Below are 19828 nucleotides of genomic sequence, written 5' to 3'. Positions count from 1 at the left end.
TATAATTTTTTTTATTTAATTGTTTTTCTAGGAACTGAACTTGGGAGGATGGAACGAAGAATATTACGGTTTGGACTATGTCCATGCAACACTGGCACAACCCCGACAACCCACATCTATTCTGCCCAACGTCAGCTTATAAGAGAAACATCCGACTATTCGTTAGAAGCTTTCTCATCAAATAGAGCTCTATGGCAATCTGTTATGATTCTGAAAACCATGAAATCGACCGCGCCCTACATAAAAGTACGAAGTAATTCTCCTTGTAATGTTAAATTTCCCCCATATATCAAGCCGTACCTGACTAAATTCCCTTTGGCTAAATTCCACTTTTTGTTGAAATCCTCTGTGGCACGTCGTTTCCACAGCTGTAATAATATGCTTATCACAGTGTGGCTGAAAAAATGACACGATCATAGGGCATGTCATGCATTGTTAAAGATCGATATAATCTGCATGTGTCATGATTTTGTATGTATGTTTAATAATAACGTGCTTCTGGATGGAAGAATTCAACCTATATATCTCCAGGAACCCTCAGGATATGGTATGAAATAGCATTATAGTAGCAGTGAATATAGTGATAGTCAAGCGCACAAGGAATAAACGTTATATTGATGAAAATGTCTCCTGTATATATAACTATGTAGCCAGTTCTGGTGCTTGCTTGGGCCTACTAGGACTGACTGGCACGCATATTTGTTAAGTTTTCTGCGATAAATGTTCTCACTATAGAAGAAATAGGCATTATCAAATCGTCATCCTGCTAACAGATGGTACCATATGGGCTAGTCATACCGCCAATCTTGCAAATAGCTCTTGATAAAGCTCGTTTAATTATGCTATATCTCTATCCATTATTTATTCGCCTAGTAGCGTAAAAATTCTTCATATATTAATTAATACAATTCCAGAAGAGGAATTAGGATTATAAATCGAGAAAGATTCGGCCACTGAACGAGATCAGTGAGTCGCCATGAAGTCGACATGAGAGCCAGTATGAAGTTATTGGTCGGCAAGAGATCGATGGCAGAACTGATCCGAAAAGCAAAATCGAATTAGCTGACCTCTCAACGTTGCGTTTTTGCCGTATTGTACGTTTAACATTCTCTGTATATAAACATACTTGGAAGGGTTTACTTTTATGGTCGTGGCATAAGTGAGAAAAGGCGGATCGGTTATAAAATCAAGTGTGCATCGGAATAGTTCGAGCGAACGCACGCAATCTATGATCAGGCCAGCCTTATTCATAGACCCATTGTGCTAGATAGAGCAGAAAACAGTCAGCTGGTCTATCTGTAGGATACGAACACAGCATACGCGTCTGTGCAATTGGATTCACAGAAGCTTGCGAGCATTTATCGTCCTAAAGGATTTCTTATGCAGACTAACCATTAAGGCTAATGTGGCTTTCCTTAAAGGGAGTACCAAATGCTAGCTTCAGCTCTTTTTTAATATATCTGCGTACTGCTAGCCTAAAATACAGTGAAGTATCTGCATCTTCTCAATGACCGTTGTTTAAAATGCAGCATAATGATCTTTGTACCTACGTACATGCATGTAGGGTGTTTGCAACAAACTGGCACGCATTTTAGCTGGCTGCCTTCACAAAAATAACACTTCATCTGGTACTTTCAAGACTGTAAGAAGACTTGTTCTTGAAAGAAACGCGACCTTGAACTCATTATAGCAGAAGGTCAAGTTCAAGGAAAAGGACCAAAGGTCAGACATTATACGATGTCTTCGTCCCCTGACGAACTGCCAGCAAAACCATAAACTTCTTTGATTGCCGTCAAATTTCCGGAATTTCAAAGCCGGAAAGCTTCCAATAAATTTTCAGAACATAAAAATAAAACAGAATAATATTGACGTTATCTGTTAGTAAGCTGAATTCAGGTGAGAATGAACGTCAAATAAAGTTGGCCGCGTATATTTGGTAGATATCTGATAGATGTGTTTATTCGTTATAACTACTATTCGCTTGGAGCACCACGTTAGCTCGGGGTCATCAATCACAACGTCGTATCACGATAATTATATTCACAGCTTTTTAATAAAGAACAGCGAACAGAGCTGAGGGTGCTTATACTATGGCCCGATTCAAATAAGAATTGCGAAACGACCATAACTCCTCGTTCCAGAATATGCGTTGACGTCCAGCCAGCGTGCGAGCTATAAACGAATGGTAAAAATGTATGGTCCAGCACATACCTACGATCTTATAAAGAGTTTTTAGAATATCCAAATTAGTTTCGTTGATAACGATCACCCATTTTCTTACTGAGACATGATGTAGGCTTTACGGAACAGAACAAAATAAACTTGGTTCGAGTTTGAACTACCAACTACAACACGACCGAGGGATATTCCCTCGGTCGTGAGTAATCCTGTGGTTATTCCTATCACGGATGTTTGCATACACAAGTAAAAAGGAATTTGGCATTACCGAGGAAGCAAGGGCGGCATGCTGCTCCGTGCTTAAGGAAACTCTGAAGCAAATGATATCGATCAAAGCCCCTGCTTTTTTTCTCCTGTTCTGCCTGCTCTAGTTTAGAGAAATCTGATTCTGTGCTCAGCAATCGCAAACTAGGTTTACATTTCGGATATTAAAATAGCTGATAAGTTCGGTGGTCAAAGATGTTGGACAATAGCTGGTCTCAGCTTGTGGCCCGTAGATAAACCTCCATAAAGAGTCCGTTTGGCTGTCGTGATAGATGTTGATCCTAATTTATTTCAACTACCCTGTACCTGTCTGCAGTTAGAAGGCCGAATTGATCTGAAATCTGTTAGAGTCGACTTCTGTGTGATGCTATCCTATTTCAATGTATAAGATGTGATCCTTTACGAGAAACCTCCGTTTTTGCACAGCGCCTTTGGTTTGAAGTCGCGTATTTTGTCCTTTGACAGCGCCCCACGAAGCGCAGCTTCAGATCAATTAAAATTATCAAATCGATTCGAAAATCAAAATTATTACGAATATTCCCAAATCTGTGTTAAGTGACCTAAGGAAAAACTATACCGCTTGATACTTCTACGCAGAAATCGATGTTTGACCGTTTCGGTTACGAATTTTGCAAAGCGTTTCTATACGTTAGTTTTTCTTAATTTACAGATTTACAAACCAATAAATAATATCAGCTAACGCTAACCATTAAACTCAAAATGATATTGTATTTAGTAGTTATGGCTGTGTATTAGTTACTGTCTTACCTTTTGCCCACAGTCTCTGCTCACGTCGCCAGTAAAAAGCTTACTCAACATACACATATATATATATATGATGGTAGCCCTCGTGACTACTATATATCAATGCGCCCTGTGGACGCATCTAAAAAACTGATCAGTGATTTTTAAGTGCGGAACAAGAATTAGACTCAGAATTGTGATATTCCGTATTGTGTTCGAGCCACTTAATTTTCCTGAATGAGAGGTACAAGACCTCATTTGTTTCACGGTATGCCCACAACCAAGAGAACAAGGTTCATGTTACTGATGATCTCTTATTTGCCATTTGAAGTACTTCACGGTGACTTATTCATACTGGTCTAGCGCCTCACTAGTTCGCCCATTGCTAGACAGAGGATACAGCTAAAAATGGTTGTTATTTTTTCATTTTGCCGTTTGATGAGCAACAGTTGCGGTAGTGTCTGCTGAAGTAATCTGCATAGTCTTATGAGAAATAAATAAAAAATGTATTTAATCAAGTGTGTTTACTTCAAGTCGATATACCTCGTATAAGAGCTCCTCCAAAACTCTTTCGCACATATTCGATTTTTTCCTCCGCGATTTCGTTTTTTGGCTGTTACAACCAGATTTACAACTCTCTCAAGCTTAGCGTCTTCTTTTCAGTTGCCTTTTCCCCTACCCATCATGGCTTGCAATATCCACGAGTCTTGTTTTTAGGCAATGCTCTACCATAAAACTCTAGTAATTAACGTCTGTCAGCGTTTCTAGTGAACAACTGAATTTACCAACTTCTCTAAGCAAATATGCATTACTAGCAAAAAAAAGGTTCAAGATTACACCAGGCCATCGTCTAGGTGAGACCTTGAATCACACCGCTGTATTTCAATACAACTAGATAATAAGCAACTTGGAAATTGTAATTCTAATAATAGCACGGACTAATAACACGCACTACAGCTGGAGAATTAAGGATGCGCCTTTTTTTTTTTTTTTTTTTATTTTTTCTTTGAGGTGAGTGAAATAATATACTAGATACTTTTCTCGCAGTTGCTATCTGGAATTACCCAGTTGCTCGTTCGCACTCATAACCGGTTCCGTTTATCTAAGGGCGTCTATTCTTATTTCGTGCCGGTAGCCTCTTCGTTCACGGACAGAAGCTCCACTGCACAATCTCGTACAATCGCTTCCTTATCATCTTAATAATATAATGTAATAAGCTCAACCTGCTGTGTCGACAGGCAGTTGGCGTCCAGTTGCAATGGATGAGCCGTCGAGCGCCAGCTGGGTCGCCAGGCCGCTGGGGCTGGGTCGGTTCTAAATAACCATTATACTTCCCTTCATACTTCCGTGTAGGGCACAGACTGAAATAGATGTTGTTCACAATGGAACACATATAACACGGTCGTGACTGGTCGTCTTCGTACGTACTATGCTCGGTTAGTCGGTGTGCATGCGCGTTGACTTGTGGCGGTTTTTTTTAAAATTTTCGAAATCGTTTGGTTTTTTCAAGCCGCATTAGCGATTATCATTCTTAATCAGCTGTTATGAACTTTTTTCAAAGTTGTATTGTTCGCGCCTCAAGCTGGATGGGTCAACATGTAGCAGCTACGCGTCCAGAAAATATCCAGAGAAGTGCTGGGCACTCTCTACCCTTTAGAGCATGTTTTACAAATCATGCAAGAACGAGATCAGGTATAGATAGTATTTGCCTCAGGACTATATGAGTGCTGCCATTGCTGCACAACTGACATGCTCAACGAAAGTAATTTTGCGTGATGCAGTGATCATCGTGCAAATACGATCGTAGTGCCGGTGCTGAATAGGCCATCGATCAGCTCCAACGTAATGAAGGTGATCATCACGAAAGAGTTCAGTAACTCGTGTGCAAACCGCTGTTGGCGCTCTTCCATCTACCGGCTTCCAACTGAAGTGCCATACATTTCTGAAGGTTTGTTGTTAAACGAGCTGTTGCTTATGGAAGGCCTACGTACTGGCATGCATGTACCTGTGTCCTTTGGCAGCCGCAAAGCTGCGCCAGATGTCATCATGTTCGAGCGTATACAAACACCTAGCAAAATTTCTCTATTCGATTCACTGATGTTACCTCTACCACTACGGCACCATATGAGGCGGATGGGCGCTTGATTTCACATATTGCAATTGTTTTAATTGGACAGTCCGCCTCAAAGGTCATAAGCAGTAATGGCTGGCTCGTATAGGTTGTGCGCGCATATAAATTCTCTCGTACGATATTTAAAACGACGGTTAATAGAAAAGCAAGCCAAAGCTATGTGGGTCTGGGATTTATTAGGGTAGTGTATTAGGGTAGTCACTTGCTGATCGATAGGCAGCTAGCCGGCAAAACACCGACTAACGGCATAGGTTAACTACTGCTTTTCATGAGAGATGTAACAACGATTCGACTGCTAGAAGATACTGTTGCGACGATAAGCAGAACCAGCGAAACAGCATCTCACTCAGAAACTGCCCACCCTGACCCTCAGGCAGAATCCCGCATCGCCGGCGCATGACTCTACTAAACTGTTGTTGCTAGAGCTGGCAGCTGATTACGACGACGATAATTAACTCCATTGTCTTCTACCTCTTCAATGGTTGTGAAGAACCGGCTGAACGACGGCAAACTGGGCATATGAATCCACAGAACACGTACAAATGCGATCCTATATATTTCGTCTACTAGTTCATAATAGTTGCTATACCGTCAGTATGCCAACAGATCATAATACCTACGCGCTCTTACATATTATTAACGATACATTGAGAGACGAGACTGGATTGAGGCGGCTCTGAAAATGCGAGACATACACCGCAAAACAACGAGGACGAGGTCGAAGCAAAAGAAAGAGGGCAAAACTCCTGATTGATCAAGTCGCTCGACCTTGGATATGATGCTGTGAAAGCAAAAGAGTTGATGCAGAGGGGAACAACCCCGTATCGTAGGGTCGCAAGCCCACTTGCTGCTAAGACCCTAAAGAGGTCAACTGGCGGTTTCAGGCCAGGTCAGGCCATGTGTCACTTGCATGACTCTTCGCCGTCGCTCATATACGGCACGAACAGAATTGAACGCCATCATCATGAAGCAACAACATGATTACCACGGTGTGTAGCGACAGCAGAGTTGTGGAAATAAAGAAGACGAACTGTTTTTTTGACTATTTGCTCGTCGTTATGTTAGGCAACCTTTGTCAAGGTATGATGCAGGCAAAATGTCAGTTTGGGGAAACAAGTACCGGTAGAAACGAGCGACAGAATCAACGTTGGCTAACCGCTTGGGTAAGTTTTGGAACTGCCTTCTAGGAACTACCGCACCACGTCTACTTATACATATATAACTTCTTTGCTGAAGGCTAACTTTAAGTAACAGGGACGTGTGTGCTGTCGTTGCTCTGCTCTATACTGGTCGATGATGCGGTACGCGCTACGGATTTTCTAGTTCGACTACCGATATGCTAGAACGTAAAAAGGGCCAGTTATAGTAATGACTATCGATTTTTTTCCATCGAATACAGGCGGCGATAGAGTGAAGATGCAAAACTGCGCTCTTTGTATTATCTAAACGCAATAACGCTCATAAAACTCGGCAGCAAATAGAACTGTCACAGATTTTTATGCAGAAACATCTTTCAATCAGAAATAACAAACAACTGTGTAAATAGCATCGGCCTTGCTAAATCAACAACCGAAACAGAAAGTCCATGTAGAAGAGCTAATCGAAATTTACCACTGGGTCTGTCAAGGGAAGTTCGATAGACATTCTCGCAGACAGGTGAAAGCAAGGTACCTCAAATGATCAGTGGATCGTTCCCAGTGATGGTGACTGTGGTAAATTGAAACCGGTAGAGTGTCGATATTTGTTTACTACCCAGTTTATAGCATCCAAACTCGGGTTTAAGTTATATGAATAGTTTCACAAATCGACGAGAGCTCTCTACCAGTAAAATGGCGAAGGCCCGCTTTCTGAGGATCACCGCATTTCATAATGGCAGCACGTCACAATAAACTCAGTGGTTCCCGCAGTTAAGAAAAGAGAAGTCGTCGTCTTGCCAGTTATGTCACAGCTCAAGTTAATTGGGTGGTTATTGCAACAGTTGAATGAGGTAGCAGTTCTAACGTGGGAACTATCCTCAGTCATTTCTGCCAACTTATCAATTTGTTTCAATGTCAAGTTTCAGCTAGAGAAATCGGTTGGAAGTTTTGCGGTAGCGGCGGGGTCAACAGTAGCATTTTAAAGTACGAAACCCGTCGCCAGCCGCTCAATCGTCTTATCAATCGTAGCGAACGCATAGCGAACTCGCCATTTTATGTGACCCTCCGTATGCAATGTTTGTTGAGTGGTCACTGCCAATAACTATACGTTGGCGATTGCGGTCTACGTGCGACTGTTTTATTCCATCTGAGCGGTAAAAGGTTACCTGTATATCGTATCGAACTAGCGAATAAGACCTAGGCTTAATGCAGTTAAACGAACACGACAGGAGCTCGTTGTTGTTGCAGGAACAGGAACTGCCTTATAGATTCGTCGTCGTCTTTCTACCCCTGTTAGATACCTGTGGGCTGGCGCGTACCGACGTTTACCAACCGTTAGCCTTCTACGTCTTGTACTGCTGCTGCTGCTGGCCATCCTGCGATCCAAGCCCGTCCTTTGGATATAGCATATAGACATGTCAGCTCGTATGTACTACACTACTCAAGAGAGTTACCCATGATACACTAACGTGGACTGAATGAAATTCATCTGTTACTGCTGCTTTGGTTCCCACTCTATTCCAGCTTCTGCCGGTGCTTTTGCCGCCATCGCGACGATACTAGCGCCAGGATGGCGGCTTTGGGTTTTCACGCGCTATACAGGGAGTGAACTAACGAAATTTCTCTGTCTAAAGAGTTTCCATGATTGAGTTTCTGTGATGTATCGTATAGCGACTAGACACACGGTTAAAGTGTGGCTAGTCATTATACGATATATTTCGTACGAATGACTTCGTAGGGGGTGTCGTCGACGCTTTTGTATACACATCACAATAATGGCCTGAAAGAAAGCAATAGATAAGTGAATCATTAGCGAGGAAACATTTGCTGACCCTGCACGATTCGGACAGAGGGAACGTCACAACAGTGGTAGAACTGTTCCCAATGGCCAATGACGACTATTTAACAGTTTTTCCTCATATATATTTACTGCTGCTGTTTACTTTTTGTATAAAAGAGAACGTGCTACTATGGCTCCAATAACTGCGTTGGTTCTACCTTCGCGGAGCAACCTATTGTGAGACTCGTCACAATAAACTAAGAAAGTAAAATAGGGCTTGATATTGTAGAATGGTTGTTTGTCTGCCAGCGTTCCTGTATTGATGCCTGTTGTAACACAAGACATCGGAGCAGTTCGCAGGCGAACGGTAGAAATGGCTGCCTGATGCTTCACACCACAATGAGGCGGTCCCGTCTTTCTGATTTCCTGGTGGAAAACGCAACGAGGGCGCCGGTGGCGGCAGCAGCAGCAGCGGCGAGGTCGTCTTGCCCGTCATCGTCTTCAGAGGGACTGAACTCCTTAGCTTCGATTGTAGCAATTCGAATCTCACAGTCACTTAGCTACCAGCCAGCCATATCGTAGACTGGTCAGTCACCATACGCAACACATTAGAGGCCGCCTACGCATCGCGGCTGGTCGATCTGGTGCACATAAACACTCGATTCCTTAACGACTGGACAATGACGGCTGCGGCGGGGGTGGCCACGGTGATAGTAAAGGCAGGTTATTTCACAAAGTAAAACCAATCTCGTACGGCCATATTTTAGCGGCTGTCCAACTTCCAATCACAAAAATAGCTTCGTCTGTGTAAATGTACTTCCGCCGTGCCCAGCACGTATAGTACAAAGCAGATTTCGTCAGGCTATGTTACAATATGAAAAGGGAAAAAAAAACTATCATTGAATCTTTGGCTGCACGGCCAGTGTGTAATCAATCGTGATATGGAACAAAAAAAATATGATAAACATACTTACTGCTCACTATCCAACGGCCAAGTCTTGTAAACCAAACATTTACTTTATCGGTAGCAACGGAATGAGTACCGCTGTCCGTCTGCAGCGGAGCATAGAGTATTACATCATAAGCAAAAAACTTTGACTCTATTTAACGAAAGGCACGTACGCTACTCGCCTATCGAGACGATGGGCAAAACCACCATTCGATTGGAAACAGTAAAGCAAGTTAGCGTATGCAAAAAGGACACTAATTATCCCTTACATCTAGATACGTTTGCCACCAACTAAACAATAGACGAGCGTTCAACAAATCTGTATGATATAATACAAAACGAAGACAAAATAGATTCATTAAGATACATATTTTCGCCATATGGAACAGTAGATCGTGCAGCTTCGACTTATGCTTGTCGAGGCTTTGCGCCCGAACAAATGACAATATGACACGCGAGAAAGCGTGCAATGCGTGTCTATGGGTGATCTCGCTACCGTGACGTATCAATCGGTAAAGATCAACGCGCGTTCACGCTCAAAAGTGCCTCCGAAACCCGCTTCGATTGTTATCTCTCCTTCCTTCTATGGAATTCTTGCTGTTTCTCAGACTGGATCGTAGTCCCATTAGGATTACTCTCTCTGATATAGTCTATTGACAGCAACCGAACATCGTCTTCCTATAACCCTGCATAATGGGTAGCTTAGATTTGCTCACTTTACTGTTCACGTGAATCAAGCAACGCTTAGGCTGAGTGAACGTAACTCGTTGCTTCTCAAAATACAAAATTGCTATGGCACTGAGTAGCACGATAACTATTCGTCATAACCGACCAAACTTACTCGATGAACTTCGATTTGAACGAAGTTCATCTCCTTGTTGTTTAGTGGATTCCTTCGGTAAGTCCTTTATTATTGATCGCTATTTTACCCGCTGTTCAGGTGGCGATGTTGACCTGAACCATTTGTGATACACTTTTCGTCTACCGCCGGGACGTAATCCGTTTTTCCTACCTCCTCGAATGTTCTCGCACGCCCAACGTCGGATTTCCATATCTCATGCTTTGGACCCAACCCGAATATTCGAGAATGTTCCCGCCTTTGTCTACAAGATCGTGCGACAATAACGTCAATAGACTACGGTGTGATACCACACCGCATTAGGAATGTCGTAATATGTCGACCATTTACTATCCCTGCACGATCCCCTCTTTCCCCCTATAACAGGCATTTAAGCCCAAAACGTTTGTTGACAGCAGCATGCACGATGTCAATAGTACGAATCACCGCAATAGGTTGCCTAAGACGTGCCACGTTGTTATTCGTTATTACGTAGCGTTACGTGTTGTGTATTGTATACTAGACGCGACCGCACGAGGTCGGCGAATGCGTTTTTGTTCGTTCCATACGGGACAGTCAGGAGAAGGGTAGGAGCTGTCAGGGGAGGTCGCCTCTTGCCAACGTGTTGGTCAGCTCAATTCTACGCGTGGACAGACAGGTTGACACCCAATATGTCAGTAAACTAACAATACACATGCGTCAAACCAACGCCAAACAATGTCTATTTCAGCAGATACATCCCAACAATATCGTGGTTCTGATGCTTGGTGACTCTCTTGCTTTTACTAGTGTTCCCACTGCTGCTTGATTACATATTAGCTTACCCTTTCCCTCGACTGACCCTCTTGGCATGTAACGCGTAGCCATATGTTCGCCGACAAGGCACCATACGGAAGGGTCGCGAGGCGTTCCGGAGCGCCGCTAGCGACTGCTGAAAGTCGCTACCGATTCTTTACGGGTGGCAAATACCTGCACCGAAATGTCATTATGAAAATCTTACCTCTTCGTATCCTATGGAACAGACGCCGTGGGCCATAGCTTTAACGGTAGATCCCGACGGGCGATACTGGCCGAGCAAAGAGGCAGCTCGACCTGAGCAGCAACAAAGATTCCGGATGAGTTACTCCACCCTACAAGATCTCTACAGGGCACTTTATTTAGGTGATACTTGCAAATTTGCGTAGTCAAAATTAAATCGAAATGCCAAAGTGCGTCTTCGATGAATCGGTCGTAGTTTGGTTCTGACCGGATTCCTTAGAGTGACACGGAACGCTGGCGGTTTTCCCAATCTTCTGAAAGGACTTCACTAATGTCGTTTAAAGTTGTCTGATGATGTCACAACAAGCGTTCGCAGCACGTACACCGTCACACGACACTTTACGGAACACGTAAAACGTTCACCTGTTTTCTATCGCCGCTGCCCAGCCACCAGCTCCAGCAAATGAAAAATATATTGTTGTTTCTGTTGTTGCCGCCGTGGACGGTTTGTTGTTCTACTCACACTTGATATTGTTCCGAAGGATTCGATTACCTCTGAGAAGAGCACTTGTGTGAGCAGCTCAGTTCGATTGTTAAGTTTAATTCCACCGCTCTAATTGTGGCTGTCTTCGAATCACTGTTTTGGTTATTTAGTTAATAGAACAGCCGTTCGGTCACTTCTGCCAGTCGCCGTCTGGTCGGTTCGTTTGTCCGTCCGTCGATGCGATGTCTTCTAACCGTTACAGTGAGGTCTGATCCACGCGATCTGACGTGCCAACGTTACCACGATCAACTTCCTCTGCTAGCTAGAAAAAGTATAACGCTATAAAGGAACACTAAGAAAGCAAGCGTGTGCAAGTAAGGAGCTAGTCGCGCTCCACTCTGCTTGCTTCCTTTGCTAACAGCTCAATCGTTGCTTTGGCTGTCTCTTTGGCAGCAGCGGCGGCGTGGATGGCAGGCTACTTGGTTGGCCTGCTGGCGCTAAAGCTGTTTGGCCTGGTTACGGTGGCACTTGTTGAACCAACAGCGATGGTTCTCGCAGCAGCAGCAACGCTCTCAGGCCCTCGCGCTACCGCCGTCGACCGCCCGTTGGATAGTTCAGGTCGGCCCCAAATAGGAAAGGGAATACGATCATATACAGGCAGACACACACACGGACACACGATCAGACACGGGCAGGAGTGTGGATGCCTGTCACCGCCCAGAGTCTTTCTTAGAGGCTCCAACGTTGTCCTACGGACAACATCGCCGTTGCCGATGTGCCGTTGTCGACGACTACTATAGAAAGAACTAGTGGTGATGGCGATGCTAGTAGTGCTAGGTTCAAGAAAAGAACGCTTGCGTTGACAGAACGCTGTTCCTTTCACCATTTGGCGTTAATGAATATATACGCGGACTAACAATTGCCTACACCGACTACGAGGCAGGGTTAAGGTACGACCCAGGCAACTTAGGCCAGCAACACAGCAGCAGCGGCAGCACAGCTGGTGACGCCAGAGCGGCCCTCTCCGGCGACTGCTTTAACTGCGGCAAAGACAGGCACCTCCGAAATATTTTCCCTCCATTGGAAAATTGAATGTGCGCGTATCCGCTGGGCGGCGCTACCGTGGATCCCAATGGCTGGGGTGGCAGGTTTAGGCCCTTATAGACGTTCTCTAAGGGCAGCTCATCTCTTATGGAAGGGAAGCAGGCGGGAATAAAAGCAACGGGGCAGGGGTATTACGACGACAAGGAAGCATGTTCGAGGAGCTTCGGAGAAAGAAGGAAGGTTGCTAGCTGCTTTGACGACGGTACTCGTGGTGGTAGTAGAAGTAGTTTAGGGATTCCACAGGACAGAAAAAGAAAAGGATTCTGGGGGTCGAAAGGTGCCCTAACTGGCTGGCGCTGCTGATGGGGTCGTGGTTAAATGGAAAAATAAAATCTGTCACCCCCGATGCTGCTGCTACCCGATTTCAGTAGAGGAGAACTTGCTGTGTACGGTCCAAAAGTAGAGGACACGGCGGCGCCTGCCTAAGTACGTTTGCATAACGCCTGCGATACGCTGGACAAGTTCAGTGTCAGTTATATCTATTTGGAGAAATCTGACTGGAGAGAAAGGTTGCAGTGGACCAGTGTTGGCTAGATAACGAAAGGAGCGTGCGAAGAGAACGGAATGGAAATCGTTCTGAGGCATTCACGAAGGAGTTGTAGTTTGTGCGGTTAGGTAAGAAGCTTAAAGAAGTTAAAAGTTTTTATCTCAAACAGAAAATGAAGGTAGCATTCGATGTTCAAACTGGAATCAAGAAAACTTCGATAATAATCGTGATATTATTAAACTGAGAATTTAAGAATATCCTCCTCGATCACGTTTTCCTCGGAATGCTTTGCGGGATTAATACGAATGGTTCCTATCTTTGGGCCCTAAAGGGGATAGCAGTTGTATCATAGTTGGTTGCTACACGACAAACTTGGACGAAAGATCGATTTGTGTCTGACCCCTGTCAGATGGTTGCGTTAATTGCTTTGAATGGTGATTTTTATAAACGCCTGATTGTTTGATCCCAATGTAAACACAATATTAGCCAAACTACCTAAGTACCAATCAAAATGTCCATGTCGCCGCAAATTTGCTATAGAACCCGCCAGACAAATCATTTTTTACTCCTACACCTTCAAAGATTTACTGTGTTATTTTATCGCTAATGTCGTCAGAATAAGCTAATTATGCAGTAGAAATGTTCTATGCGCTAACGCAACCAAAGCCCTCTGCCAATTTCCTGCCGAGAGAGGTCACTGAGGTTTTGGAAAGAGTAATTCATGTACCTCTCTCTCCCAAGTAGGGCCTTTAATATCGTTCATAACAAAACACCAGTGAATAAAGGCAACGGCCTACTTCGGAATTATATAATGTCAAGTTGAGCGTACAAACAACAAACAAAACACGGACTTCACTTGCTTATGGCTAATTAGACTTGTCGTACTTCTGTACCGCAATACGTACTGACCGCCTAACACAAATAAAGGAACTTCTTTAAATTTATCGAAAGACCAAAATAAAAGTCAACATTGGCTGGCTCTGCTTCAAAAATAACTACTCTAAAAAAATAGTCGCTCGTTAGTTTTAATTAACCTGTAATTAAGTAATCGCTTCCGTCTTGCTAGGTTGGCGCACTATTATTACGAAGGTGGCATTTCTAATGAAATGTAACTAGAAAAAGGCTTTCGATGCTGTTAGAAGAGCAGATTTAGCAAATCGAGCAAGCAAATCTTGCAAACGAAGTTTTACCTAGAGTTGTTTTCTGTTGAATCACCTTCAGCGCCTAGATCGCTACCATAATAACTTGAAACGAACCACTAAAAACCTAATAAGGAAAGGAGGAGCATTCATATCAGCCGTGAAGGACGGATTATGCTGTCGCAAAACAGAAAAAGGCCTATACCCAGTTTAGCTAAGAAGCTTTGCTAAAGCTCTTTGTGCCTCAACTGGGAGATTGGAGTCCAAATTCATATTCGTGACGGTTTCTAATTGACCGTATTGCGATAGACGAAGGCACTATCTCGTAGCTACAGCAAAAGGGGTCGTTCCCCTACCTAGGTGATGTCAGGGGTAGAGCGATAGCACTACGACGAGTTCGTAGATGTTTATTGATAACTTGCACGATTTTATGGGACATTTATCGCTACTACCAACTTGACGCTTAGAATATGTTCTTTTATGGTAGCGGCAGAATCTTGATTTGTCTGGCGAATGTACCGCTATTCCATGCCAAATGGCTGGCGTAGAGATACGAAACTAGATTCAGACGATCATTTTAGAAATAAGTCGTTAGACTAACACTAGCGAACTCGTTTCAAACCAAATCGCTATCAAACGAGCCAACAAGAAGTGATAATCTAGTAGCCGACGCATCACGGAACCTCTACAACATATACATGTGCTATCAGAGAACGTTCGCTAGCGTTCGTATCAGTCCACTGAATAGACAATCTTTGTTTGTTTTTCGTTAAAACTTGGTCTGTCCAACACTTGAGGCGTCCAGGACATCCCTTAGCTAAGGCAACACAAACAGTACCCTAGACCGCCGTTGGTTCGTACAAAATCACAAATTCTTTGTCTCTCTAAACTCATTAACGTAGATTGTCCGACCTAAACATCGTTCCTATTTCCTAAATGCCTCTTCATATTTTTCGGTCGAAACTTCGATCTGCAAACCCAAGTTACGTGTAAAAGGTGCCTAAAATTGTAATTCCCGTCGCGCTCTACGCAGTGCGCAACTAATGAATATATGGAAAAAAAAAAAAAAGAAAAAAAAAACTAGCCTCGGAGTGATTTAATATATTTTTGAAATCCGTTGATATGTTAGTATCAGTAAGTAGGAGTTTACGCTAGGCATCTTCTACAAGATAACGTGAAATATACATTTCTATCCTATATTCAGTATTGCTAATATTCGCTACCGTTTCTTTTTGATTGAGTTATGACGTTATTTTTGAAGGAAGAGAGTGCCAGATAAAAGAAATACGTCATTTCAAATTGTTGTGTTCTGAGACAGAAGTTTTACTATGTCGCACGGAAAACGTTACTCAGAAAGGATGGGCTTTGTTATCTTGTCGTAGCTTTTGCATGTTTTCCCAGCGACTCTTCAAGCTAGGCGTACAAATACGAGGCTTGAAGCTCACTTTCGGAGTTCATTCGCATCGTTAGCCTCCCCGCATGGCCCCCCCGGAGGTGCATATTCTGCTGTATTACTCAGGTGAACAGATCTGATTGCTATGAGATATTTTACAAATATGGTCTTCTTATTACTTACAAAGAGAAAAATGAATGTTCTATAATAAAGATAATTCACAATAGCTATTATTAGGGATTACAGAATGCCTGAAAAGTTGTGAACATCTTTCTAGTTCCGTTCATCTAAGTGGCTATTCTGTAAATACATATTTATATAGCAGCCGACATTCAAAGAGATATAATAAAGAAATAGATCCGCAAGAAATTAGTCATGCGCCAAAACCTCAATGTTCCAAGAGATTTTCCCTATATTGCATAATGTGCCCCGAAATGTACATAGACATACATAGCGGCGGAGCTAAATTTTCATGATGGGGTGACGGAAATTAGTTAGCTCTAATATCGGGGACTGCAGGCGAAAGGCCAAAATAAGCCTAGATACCTCGAATCATTAGGGTCAGCGATTCATTTTTGAATATTTTGAAAGAAACATGGTAACATTTGGAACGCTACCCCGTTTAGCACTATCTAGGGTATCTAGATACGGACTTTCAAAAGGCACTTCGTACACACATCTTCGTTTGAGCGTCTACAGATGTTTTCAATAGTTATTTTGTTCATATGTATTCTATAGATTTCAACAACTGCTTTGCGCTACTTCGCTTAACAATAGGTGATCGGGTTCGAGTTCGAAGCTTGCTTTACTACGACCTCGTCAACGTTTTGCGAACCGCTATTCCCTGACGCCATAGTTAAGTTGGACCAGCCTGATTTTTTTGTGATCAGGCATCGGCAACCGACAACAGGACCGCATTAATCAAGCATCCGGATATTTCGGGCTACCGCTGCTGTAGCCGTTGCTACAATTAAATAACTCGATTCTCTCTCGACGGGATATTCTTTGCTTGTATGTGCTGAAAGTAAAGCCAATACTCATTGGGCCATATGTACGACTACCTCTTCCGCCAAAAATATTTTCATTATCAATAGAATGCAGGTGTGTCATACTGCGATCGTGTCCTACTCAACTATAGTTTAAGTGAAAGTGATTTCCGCGATTAACTACGATGGTTTGCACAACTTACTAAATTAACTTCCTGTAAAATATATCCACAATTTCAGACGTGACGCAATACACGTACTACCGTAAGCATTTTGACGACTCACTTTAAATGTGTCCACATGTCTCCGTATTTTGTGAAACGCGAAGCTAGCGCTAATCAATAAAGTTTAATTGTACAAAAAACATGTTCTCTAATGTAATAATTGTAAAAATTAGTGTTCTGGTCAGCGCGCAATATGGCCATTCATTTCATAAAACACTGACACTCTTTGAACCTAACCTTGTAGGTCCACTTAGGCAATAACATTGTAATTCAGTCAAAGTCACAGAGAAGTTAAATACAGTGAGGCGTAATGGGCGAAGCATCCTATTGCATTAGACAGCCGTAGAACGACAACTATACATTTTGTTAGTTGTTATTATTATAAAGGTACGCCTGCTAGATACGAAACTTCATAGCGAAAACTATGATCCAACTATGATTCAACAACAACGACAACAGCTTGGGAGTTCTAAAGGCAAAATTTAATCGGATGAAACTCAGCGGACGTCGAGCTAGATAGGAGTACCTGCATGAAAGAAAGCAAAACATTAAAGTCAATACTACGCTTAATATAGCCGTAAATCCCAGCAATACTGGTGGTTAGTAGAAAAATTTGAGTGTAAGGAAACTGGGTTAAGGTGAATGGGGATTTTTTGCGGTGTCCTGAATCACGATTGTCTAAAAGTCTGCCAACTTTCCCAATCTCTGTTGTACTTGCGGAAGAAGCTGTTTTGACTTTTCTCTGTTCGTGCACGTAATGATGTCGTGGTTCATATGTTTTTTTCCTAAGAAAACAGTGCAAGAACTTGAAGAAGTGGGACATCTAACATAACGATATCTAAGTAGACGTTTAGACGGCAGATGGGCAATGGACGGTGCTCTGTTCTTCGGAAGGTTTTCAAGAACGTGGTCGAACTCGGATGGTGCTAGGATGGAACTATTAACAGGACACACTCTTCTATAATAAACTACCAAGGGGATTTTACTGTGTCGTGTGCTAAAGCTATTTTTCTAAATTAGATAGAATTAGAAACACATCGAACTATTGAGCTTGCGAGCGAACTTGCTCGACGTTGTTCGAAAAATGGAACACTTATTTTCGTCCTTATGAACAGGTGCCTTTATAAAGGTACATATTATCTTCGTTTCGATAGAATCAGCTTTGGTATAATCACGCCGCTGCGTGCCGTATGTGCCATCAATGACTTCAGCTTATCGGCGCGACAGCGTACGAAGGGCGTCTGTTTCGTCCGAGCCTGCAAAACACTGCTGAAGTCGATAAGAACAGCAAGGACCGAATACAGGCGAAAACGTGCTTTTTTGAAGAATTATAAAACGTTGTAGGGTTACTAATAATGCATGATGATTAGCAGAACGCAGCAAACAGCTATCAGAAGGTAAACAGGTTGCATGCACACGTATCCAATGTGTTTGATTTAAATATGTGTCACGAACCGATCAGAAATCAATTTCGTCTGCAAACTTCATCGAGAACATAGGGCTGAAAAAGACTGTCGACCTAATGAACTTCATTGCGCTCCATTTCGAAGTTTGCTAATAGAAATAAAAAAAAAAACAATTCATTCATTTACAGATCATCTGTGAATTACTGTGCCATTTTATAGGGACGGTTATACGTCTCCTGTTTTATATTAACATTTATTATGTGTCTATAAGGGAAACTTTGCCTGTCAGAACATTTTGTAATGAATTGATTAAATTTTCTTTTATGAGTCAAAGTGATTAAATTGATATTCTAAATTGAATGAGGTATTTTTCGATTGATTCAACATACGTTTAGAAAGCTGCTTGAGCTGATTGCTACGGAACCAAGGAACCAAAACAGGACAACCTTAGTTAGTGATCATGAACAGTATTCAATATTTCCCATAGTAGCACTGCAACCTGTAGTGAGTTGAGGTACTCTTTGGACTGTTTTCTTCCTGCATTTGATAAAAGAAATTTATTAGTTAGTTAGTTAAAAGGATCCAGTGTCTTGGAAATACTTAAAGTTACGACAGGTTTTGGGTTAGAGGCGTTGCATTGTATATACGATTTTCGGTTTTAATTTGTACGGGAAACTGGTACAGTTGATCCAAATTAAAAAAAAAAAAAAAAAGAAAAAGCATCGTATGAAATTGGTCAATCTATAATGCGCCATATCAGAAATCGGAAACGCAACACACTTCAAAACAGGCCGGATCTAAGTTCTATCCGCACAGAAATAACTGTGACAGTTGAGAACAAAGGAATACGGTTTTTACGTGAGTCGAAAAATTTTACCCGTACACCACTATGCCCCATACAAAGCACGCATAGCTGAAATACTCCGATGTATTTGTGCAAGTAGAATATCTACCGTATAAAATCGTGTTCAGCTATACATGTTTACTAAATACATTGGAGTTTCATGGACGAGCACTGATAGTGCTTGTCAAGATACACAATCAGCCCAACATAGAGCATCACCCAGCTAATCTCACTTGTTCCGCTACCTATAACAGTTGCTAAAGCGTTATTCGATTTACTTTCTGTAGTACATACGTTGTTATTTCCTCGGAAGTTCTTGAAGACGTCCACGAACAAAATTGCAAGCAGTGGTACTTTTCCGCTGATAAGTACTCCAGAAAATGTAATGCTGGGGTGGTTAACTTACCAACTATCATCATGTCCTAACAGAGTGATTCCGTCTATTTTGATCCGCGCCAGTGCAGTAAACAAGCGAGGGAAGCTAGCCAAAAATAGTGAACATTTTCAAGTTAATTGACTCCAGGTACAGATCGAGGATAAACTTATCATATTCATTGCTCGAATAGTAAAGTTGTTCCTGAGCTGTTGGCCTTCAAAACTAGCATGAGAAATATAGTGGTTTTATTAGATTTCGAGCCTAGAATTTCAAGCAGATAGTTTACACGAGGTGTGTGTTCCGGTTATAAATCTCCAATAGCAAAAGGGAACGAAAGAAGCCCCTTAGAGGTAATAATTTCCTGTAAATATATTCATACGAGTATTG

The 19828-nt window shown here is 42.4% G+C and overlaps 1 long non-coding RNA gene across 4 annotated transcripts; it reads left to right on the top strand.

The window, feature by feature from the left end:
* Positions 1 to 30: 30 nt before the first annotated feature.
* LOC111273041 (uncharacterized) lies at positions 31 to 16957 on the top strand. Of its 4 annotated transcripts, XR_002687842.2 has the most exons (4): positions 31 to 5134; positions 5593 to 6480; positions 15595 to 15731; positions 16383 to 16957. It is a non-coding gene; the product is annotated as an uncharacterized LOC111273041 (long non-coding RNA). The 4 variants fall into 4 exon arrangements; XR_002687841.2 differs by lacking the exon at positions 5593 to 6480; XR_002687843.2 differs by lacking the exon at positions 5593 to 6480 and having other exon boundaries at positions 15531 to 15731.
* The last annotated feature ends 2871 nt before the right edge of the window (positions 16958 to 19828 follow it).

The sequence above is a fragment of the Varroa jacobsoni genome, unplaced genomic scaffold (assembly GCF_002532875.2).
Source record: "Varroa jacobsoni isolate VJ856 unplaced genomic scaffold, vjacob_1.0 contig04400, whole genome shotgun sequence".
Classification (NCBI taxonomy): domain Eukaryota; kingdom Metazoa; phylum Arthropoda; class Arachnida; order Mesostigmata; family Varroidae; genus Varroa; species Varroa jacobsoni.
Note: the sequence above shows the minus strand (reverse complement) of the source record. Positions and strands in the feature narration are given on the sequence as shown.